We start from the raw sequence: 8773 nt of genomic DNA, 5'->3' as shown, positions 1-8773 counted from the left end.
CAAAATGGCAGGAATAATGACACCCCCATCTCCCAAGTCTTTGTTCTTAGGGATTCCAGCATGGATGGAATTAGCTGGCGTGCTGCGATTCATGGGGTTGCAAAGAGTCGGAGACGACTGAGCGACTGAACTGAAGTGAACTGAGGATGATACAGTGGGAGAAAGGATAGAATGAAGATCAATCATCAACATCTTGTTTATGGATTCTGAGGCATTTTATTTAACAGAGATGGAGGGCACATAGGCTTTCAGGAAGGGGAGGAAGATGACTAGAAATGTGCTTTGAAAGAGAGGACATATGTATTTGTAGAACTGAATCACTTTGCTGTACACCTGAAACACACACAACATTGTTAAGCAACTACACTTCAATAAAAGTTAAAAAAAAAAAAAGAAAGAAAGAAAGAAACGTGCATCAGGGTCACTCCTGTGGCCGGCGGGAAGGTAGACAGGAGATCAGTTAGGAGGCCGCAACCATGACCCAGTCTTGGAAGAAGAAAGACGGCTTGCCCCCAGGCTCTGCTGACTAGAAAGTGTGGTGCCAGGACCAGTAGCCTCCGCATCACCTAGAGCTTGTCAACAATGCAGACTCTTGAGTCCCACCCAGACCTACGGAATTTGAATTTACATGTTAACTTGATACCCAGGTCATTTTAATGCCCATGGAAATTTGACCACCCCTGCCACAAAGAACTGGAGTTCTGCCTGTGGGTGGAGTGGGAGAAAGGGGAACACCCTGCCAAGAAAGATACGCCATTTTGGGACAGCAGATCCCTCTGAGAATCAGAGGAAAGCCAAGGGTCCTCGTCCCAGAAAAAAGGGCCCATGATGACCAACTGCAACTTTAGGGCTTTCACACAGCCCTGCAGAGCCTAAAGACCACTGGCTGGGTCTGTAAGGAATCCCCAAGTCTTAATTCATGAATAATTTAGTAGAGGAAGAGTAGCAAGGAGTTTATAATTTAAAAAAATATCCAAGCCTGCAGCCATGGGCTGCCATTCTACAGACCTCTTCAGAGCCTGGACGAGGCTTCTGTCCTGGTGGCCAGGGCCAGGCCTCAGTTTCCATCCCACCACCACCACCACCACCACCACCACCACCACCATCCCCCCCCCACCCCCCGCCCCTGCATTGTTCTCCAAATTCCCTGGTGACCTAAGCAGACACCCTGGAGCAGGCAACAAGGAGCAACTTCCTCGAGCTGAACCAGGCCTGCTTGCCTGTCTGCCTGCTTTTCTTTAGTCCCAGAAAAGCCAAAATTAGTCTCACTTTTGTTTCTTTTCTCAGGAGCCTCTACATTGTATCTCAGGAAAGGATTATTGTGCTCTGGGGACCCTATCTTATCGTGGGGGAGGTGATGAGTGAAAGGAAAATGGTCTTTGACAAATTGGTTGAATTCGGGCAATCACATGACGTTCCAGTAATTGCCCACCACAGCTTCAGTGAGGCTATTGTTTCAGCTCCCAAATATTTAGCCAAGTAGGAGGCTGGGGAGGGCTGGGGAGCCCCCAGAGAGGTTTCAGAGCGTGATAATGTGGGGAAAGGACTTTTTTTGGGAGATCCTCTGGTATTTTGATGGAAATAGTGATACCCAGGAGGCTCTGGCCCCCTGACTTCTTTATCACTAACTGAGTTCTTTGGGGTTAAGGTGACACCTTGGGATCACTTACAGAATTCGGAGAGAGAGGGAAAGATTCCTTGGGAGGGGTGGAATCCAGAGGCCATGAGCATGTGAGCCTCATTTGATTGGGCAATCACTTACCTCACGGCTGGACAGGCTGCCTCCCTGACGCCTCTGAAGCAATTTTACTTCTCACAATGAGCACTGCTCAGAAAAACAAAACCAGGCACAGTGAGCCAGGGGGCAAAAGTGACTCGAATTGTCAGAGCTAAAGTTTTTGCAGGAAAAAAATCAAGGCACAACCAGGCATTTGCCCTTAGACAACTTTTCAAAAATTCCTGCGTCTCCGGGGAGAGAGAGCGCTCCTGTTGACCTCAGCCAGGCTTGCTCAGCTTGACATTATGGGACATTTGGGAGATGAGGCCAGTCCGGCAGCAGCACATGAGAATGTCGTGTTATCGACGGGAACACTTTTCCCCTGGGCTCATGCGGTCATCTGTCTGATATGCTTGTGGGTGGAGGTGGGCAGAGGGGAAGGGTGTGTCCAGTCACCGGCGACAGAAAAGAGCCATGAGGTCATCGGAGTTCGAGGCTTTCCTCACTGACCAGTGGCAGCAATTGTCTTCCCAGCTTGCGTTCCCAGGGGTTCACCTCCGCTCCCACGGAGGGTTCTGATACTGGTATTCCTGCTTTGGACATATATTTTCTTTCATCTGAAAAATGTGCCCCGATAGCCAGATAGGGGCTATATTATTTGGCAAGAGATTTGAGTTTTAACGCTGAGAAGTGCACAGATGACAACTCCTTCCTGTCTCATCCTTCCTGAGAAGCCCCCTTGCCTCACATAAGCCCCTGCCTAGGCACCACTGTGTGGGCAGCCTTCTACCCTCTTTGCTCACACCCTCCCCATAGATCCCTTCCTGGGCATCTCACGAGGATTTGAGACTCCTTCCCCCCTCCCACCCCCAGATCTCCTGAATTTTAAAACTTGAGGATCTGTGTGATGGGCATACCCTGGTGATTCTGCTGCACTGAGTTTGGGAATCATTCAGCCAGCTGACCTCAGGGACAGATTTAGCTCTGGCATTCTCGGATTGAAATGTTCTGTGGGGTGGCAGGCTTCAGGGAGTAAGCCCCCAGCCTCCCACTGGCACAGGTGAGTTCTAACAATCATTAGGTCTCTGTCTTCTTACTTTAGTGATTCTTAACCCTGATGGCATATCAGAATCATGTGTAGAGTTTTGAAACAATTACATATGATTTCTAAGCAGAAGGTAGATGTGTGTATGTTGGGGGGAGATTCTCCTCTCTTCTCTAAAAAACAAGAAAAGGGCTTTAGAAACCCCGGCAGTGGTTTCATCAGAAGGTTATGTGTTAGTACCTGCTAATCTGTTCGGGAATCTCCCTAATGAGGACCAGTCATTTGGAGCCACAGAGGACAGACAGCCTTCTGAGCAAAGAGGGGCATGGGAACCCCATGACTTGCCCAGATGACTTAAGACTAGCCCTCTTAGGGAAAGGGATGTGCTCAGATGCTTTAGGTTCCAAGACGGTCAAAGAAGCCTCGAACCCTCGGATAGATCGTTGCAGGGAAGGAGATAGGGCAATTTGGAACCAGGTCTGACTCAGCATTGTGGAGCCAGCAGGTGTCCTGCGAGGAGGCTGTGGAGGCCAACTGCTGTATTAGGAGAGCACAGTTAGTGGGGGGTGGGGGGTGGTGGGTGGGGCGGTGGGTGGTGGGCAGTGGTTCCTTCTCCAAGGGCTAGGGCTGGGCCTGCAAAGCTGCAGAGAGCATTGCAGGCACCAGCTGAAGAGGCGGCAGGACCAGTGTCCAATAGTGACACCATGAGGCCGCTAGCAGTCACAGCACAAGTCGTGATATACGCTAATATTCCTTTGGTTGGTTAGACCAGCACCGATCTAAGTGCCAAGCCCTTATTCATTCCTTTAATAACAACTCTGTGAGGGAGTTATTATCACCCTTTTGTAAAGAAAAGGAAATTGAGGCACGGAGGTTATATGAGTGTACCCAGCAGGCTGTGAACCAGGCAGTCTGGCTCCAGAGCCCACATCCTTAACTGCCAGACAGGCCTCGCTGCCTCCGTAACAGCAGCCACTGTTTCCCAAGTGCCTACTACATGCTATTATGTTCTCTGTGCTCACCACTATCTTATGAGGTAGGAGCTGGTTTTATTCCCCTTTCACAGAAGATTTATTAGTGGACTGCTCATCATTATTCTCTCCCACTCTGGGAATGAAGGCCAGACTAATCCCACCTAATCTCACCATGGTTCCTCTGTTTTTTGGAACTTCTGAGCCTTTAGGATTCTTAGAAAACTGTAGTTAAGTGAGACTCTTCATTAGGGGATCCTAGGCCTCCTGCAATAAAACAAGTGGAGTCTTTAGAGGGGAACTGGAAAAACAAAAGTGAGACAATATTTCTACCTCCAAGCAGGAGGAGGTATTTCAGGAATCCTGCCCCAGATTTACTGAATGAGAGTAGGTAAAGGGTGGAGCCAGGAAATGTGAATTGAAAACAAAACCAAAAACAAACCACAGGTGATGCTGGCGTGCAGTCAGGGCTGAGAATTACTGCCTTTATTTCACAGCAGTATTTTACACCCTCAATGACCCAGCAGCAGTGTTTCCAGGTACTGCTTCTAGTTTCCAAATCCTCTTGCTTAGAAGGAAGCTGCAGGTGGGAGCTGACTAGAGGGAAGGAGCTGGCTAAAGACTGGGAGCAGAGAAGCCAAGCCAAGGAGGTCCAACACTCACAACCACGTGCTCTGCACTCATGCCCTCTGCTGTCCTTCTGTACTTGGAAACCAGTCTGTTGAAAGACAGTCTCAAATGTCTTATTCTTGGTGAACACTTCTCCTGTCCAGCTGGCCCTCCCAGCCTTGCTCCCACAAAGGCTTGCACCCTGGGAGCCCCAGCACAACCCTCCTTCTGAGTTCCCCCCACACCAGGCAAGACATGCTGGCAGGACTGGGTAATTTTCACATGCTCCCTGGCCCAGCAGGTTGTCTGAGACATAGTCCTCTCTCAGAAGTGCTAGCTGACTGAGCAGAAGAGAAAGGAGGAAGGGAAGGGTGACAACAGAAGGATGGGGAAGCCAGAAGGGGCCAGGTGCTGAGCAAGGACGGAGACTGGCCAGTGAAACTGCATTTAGTGCTGACCCCTTGAGCATTTGTGACCTCTGTTTGGACCCATGGAATATGCCAGTCCAGGCTGTCTCCTGGCCACCCAGGAACTGTGGGCAGAGAGCCAAGAGAGCTGGGAAAAATTTTATGATTGCACCAAGAAGCATGACTTACTTGTGTGGATGCTTCTACTAACCCTAGGAGATAACTAGGGTAGATCTTAATAACCTAATTTTACATCTGAGGCAATGAAGGATCAGGAAACTAAAAAACAGGAATTTCCCTGAAGGTCCACTGGTTAGGATTTTGCACTTTCAATGCAAGGGACCAGAGTTCAATCCCTGGTTGGAGAACTGAGATCCTGCATGCCACATGGCGCAACAACAAAAAAAGGAAAAGAAAGTTAATTAATATGTTCAAGGTCACATGACCAATAAGCAGAGGATGGGATAATCCAAATTCCTTGCTAGTCAAAAGTAGCTTAGATTCTTAAAGTTGGAAGAGCCCTGGAATATCATCTGATCAATCTCTAGTCAGTAATGCCCCTTCCCCAAAAACACTTCAGAGAAGGGGTGATGGAGCTGTGTGGGATAACTTTAGTACCAGGGAACTCCTGGCCTCCACTGCAGTTGGGACAGAACCAAAGGCAAGTTCTTCCTTGCACCAGCTCAATCCTCTCCTCCTGAAGATCAGCCAAAGGCACGGTTCCCTTTCCACTCTGTCCACTGCTCTGCTGCCCCTGAGATGCCAAGGCTGACATCCAGGACTGAGTGGAGGCCCTCCTGTGTGGCACTCTGACAAAGGGCCACCCATGCTCGCTCAGCTGGAACAGCGACTCAGCCGGAACAATGTGGATGAGTCACAGCTTGCCCATGGGGATTTATTTCCCAGTTACGGTATATCAAAGGGGCAACATCCTCAGCCACTCTGCCTGTTCAGGAGAAGTTAGAGCATCTCAAAGCATCTCCATCCTGCCTCCTCAGAAGTTTGAAAGGTTTTACTCATACAATCTCATAATAAAAATGTACTCAAGGGTGGGAGGGAGGCTCAGGAGGGAGGGGAATATATGAATACGGCTGATTCACATTGTTGGACAGCGGAAACCAGCACAACAAGACATCCAGGTGAGTTTGGCCTGAAGAGGAGGGAAACCTACAAAACTAACTGCTTCATGCTTAGGAGTCATGATAATGACTGACAGTTTGATGGACTTTGGGAGTTGAAAAACCCTTTCATGGTTTGTTCTTGGGTTTTGCAACCTATCAGTAAGGCAGGCGGGAGAAAAGGAAATATTTCTGTGTCTGTGTGTGCAAACAAGAATAAGAGAATCAGTCCCTGAGCTGGCGAGTGGTGGAATCAGGACTTGCCCCCAGGCCTTCTGGGTCTGAGGTCACTGACTTCGCCCCTCTTGCAGCAGGCCAGAGCAAGCCCTTGAGGGACCACCCAGGTGCTGAAAGCACCAGGCTCACACGTGCTGCCGCTCAGGCTCAGTGCCAGCCACTCCCACTGGGACTGGTGGCAGCACTTCTGAGTCTGGCGCTTTATTGCATACTATCTTATCTCAATAGGAAAAGGCAATTCAGGGGAAGAATTTCCTTGTCACCGTGCTCCCGGCTTTCCATTGTTCAGCTTTCTCAGCCCTGGTTCATCCCCTGGGTCTGACAATTACTCATATCCATGGAGGTGCCTTATCAGGGCTGTCTAAGATACAGGGCCTATTTTTCTCTCAGTACCAGATAAACTGGAATCTGTTCCCCCTTTATGGCCTGATATCATCCCACAATCAGCTAGCTCAGAAGCCAGCTGCACAGGGAAGCTGCTTGAACAGCAGTCCCTAGTAATCCAGCAGTTTCCTTCACAAAGCCCTAGAATTTCAGGGTCCTCTACAGGCAAGGGTGATGGAGAGCCACCTCTTGGTGAAGCTGACTGTGAGAGTCTTCACTCCTGTACTTCCGCACTCAAATTTTACTCTGAAAAACTTCCAACCTACAGAAAAGTTGCAAGAATGATATGATGCACATGCTTATACTATTCACCTGGATTCATCAGTTGACCCCACTTCATCACGTTTGTTTTAGCTTTCATATATAGCTGAACACTACATACTTCTTTTTGTCTGACCATTTCAAAGTGGCCAAATTATGATGCTTCTCTCCTAAATAGCTGGCATGTCTATCTGAAGAATAGGGGGTTCTCCTACACAACCATAATACTATTATCACTCCCAAGAAAATGAAATGATAATGTTAGCTAATATGCAGCACATGCTCCAACGTCCTCGATCTTGGTAATGTGAACTTCATATCCTGGTTAAGGTGATATCCTCACATCACCCCCACAGTAATATGCAGATTTCATCATTGTACAGGAATTTATTTCCATTTGTAATTAATAAAGTAATTAGCAGGGTGTGATGAAATAAAATCTATCTTTTAAGACAGGACAAGAAAACTTAAACATAAAATCCTCTCTCTGCATCCAGTTGCAACTCCTCCCTCTCCTTAATGTGCAGTGAGTATCTGCAATACACATACACCAGAAGTTCTCAGTGATAGGAGTGCCTCTTAACTGTAAAGTTCACTTTTACCCTTGTTTCCAACACTAGTCATGTAAATTCCTTGCAGATTAGCACTTTTTCCCAATTCTGTAGTGGGTCGTGCTGACTTTAAGCCCACTTTGCACACGTTTACCTGGACTACATAACCTTGGTGAACTTTATGTAAAACATTAGTATGTCATTTTGATGTATTTACTGTCCTTTGTCTTAAGAATGACTTCTAACAGAGTAGCTCTCAGAGCTTTCTGAGAATCTGTTTCCTGGGTTATAATCTTCAGTTTGGTTCAAATACAATTCCCTTTTTTTTTCTTAGGTTGATTGTTAACTGAATTTTCATACACAAGAGGTACTTTGTGACCCTGTGAATATCTTCTCACGAATTCTTAGCAATTATTGAGGTCCTTGTCTGTCAAATATTATTATGATGGATCACTTTGTTTTAACCCCCCAAAAAATGCTCATTATGAAAAAGGTACAAAATACTGAAAAGTATAATGAAAATATAATTTCTACATCCACACAGAGAGCAAAATGAAAATACATGCACAATACATAGTTACTTATAAGCTTCCCCTCTTCTAATGTTTACATGAATGTTATTTGGGGGAGCATATAGGTATTCATAACTTTCTTCAGTAATTCAGATCTGTTCCTCTGTGGTCTTCTAGGTCTAATACCCAAATAGCATTTGTTCATGAAAGTATAATGTTTAATCTTTCCAAACAAGTGGGGTTTTGAGGCTTTATCACTTTTGCACCTGTTCTAAATACATTTATGAAAACATCTCACACAAATAGAAAGGCTTTAAAAGTAATTTCCTTAGGGCAATGTTCTCAAAGGATCACTTGAAGAGCTTGTTAAAGATTCCCAGACCCTGGGACTTCCCTGGTGGTCCAGTGGTTAAGACTCTGCACCTCCATGCAGGGGGCTCCATGTCTGGTAGAACTAAGATCCTGCATACCTCAGTGCTGTAAACAAACAAAAACAAATGAACAAAAAACAAGCCCCCAAAGATTCCCAGGCCCTGTCCAGACCTAGGACATCACTAGGGTGGAGCCTAAGAGCCTATTATTTGAACAGATACCACACACACCAGAGCTTTAGGACATACATATTCCATAGTGCACTTGCTGGTCAGAAGGAAAGGCCTATGGCATAGCTCTTCTCACACATGGTCAGGCTGTCCTTGGGTAAGACAGTGGCAGCTGCAGTGTAGGAGAGCCCTTTTTCCGGTTGTGGGTTTAGAAAATCTCTGAGACTTGCACTGGTGATGCTCCAAGTACTAGGACACCTGCAGCAGAGATAAAAGGATGGTCAAGGTCAAGTCCAGAGCAGAGACAGACCTAGCTAGGCTGCTCTGAGAGCAGATACGACCTGTTGTGGGCAGGACTTAGAAGCTGGAAGCTAGATCAGGAAAAACAGCAAGAGGAAAGGGCCCTGGCACGAAGGATT

Source organism: Capricornis sumatraensis, chromosome 1 (assembly GCF_032405125.1).
Source record: "Capricornis sumatraensis isolate serow.1 chromosome 1, serow.2, whole genome shotgun sequence".
Lineage (NCBI taxonomy): Eukaryota > Metazoa > Chordata > Mammalia > Artiodactyla > Bovidae > Capricornis > Capricornis sumatraensis.
This window is presented reverse-complemented; position numbering follows the sequence as displayed.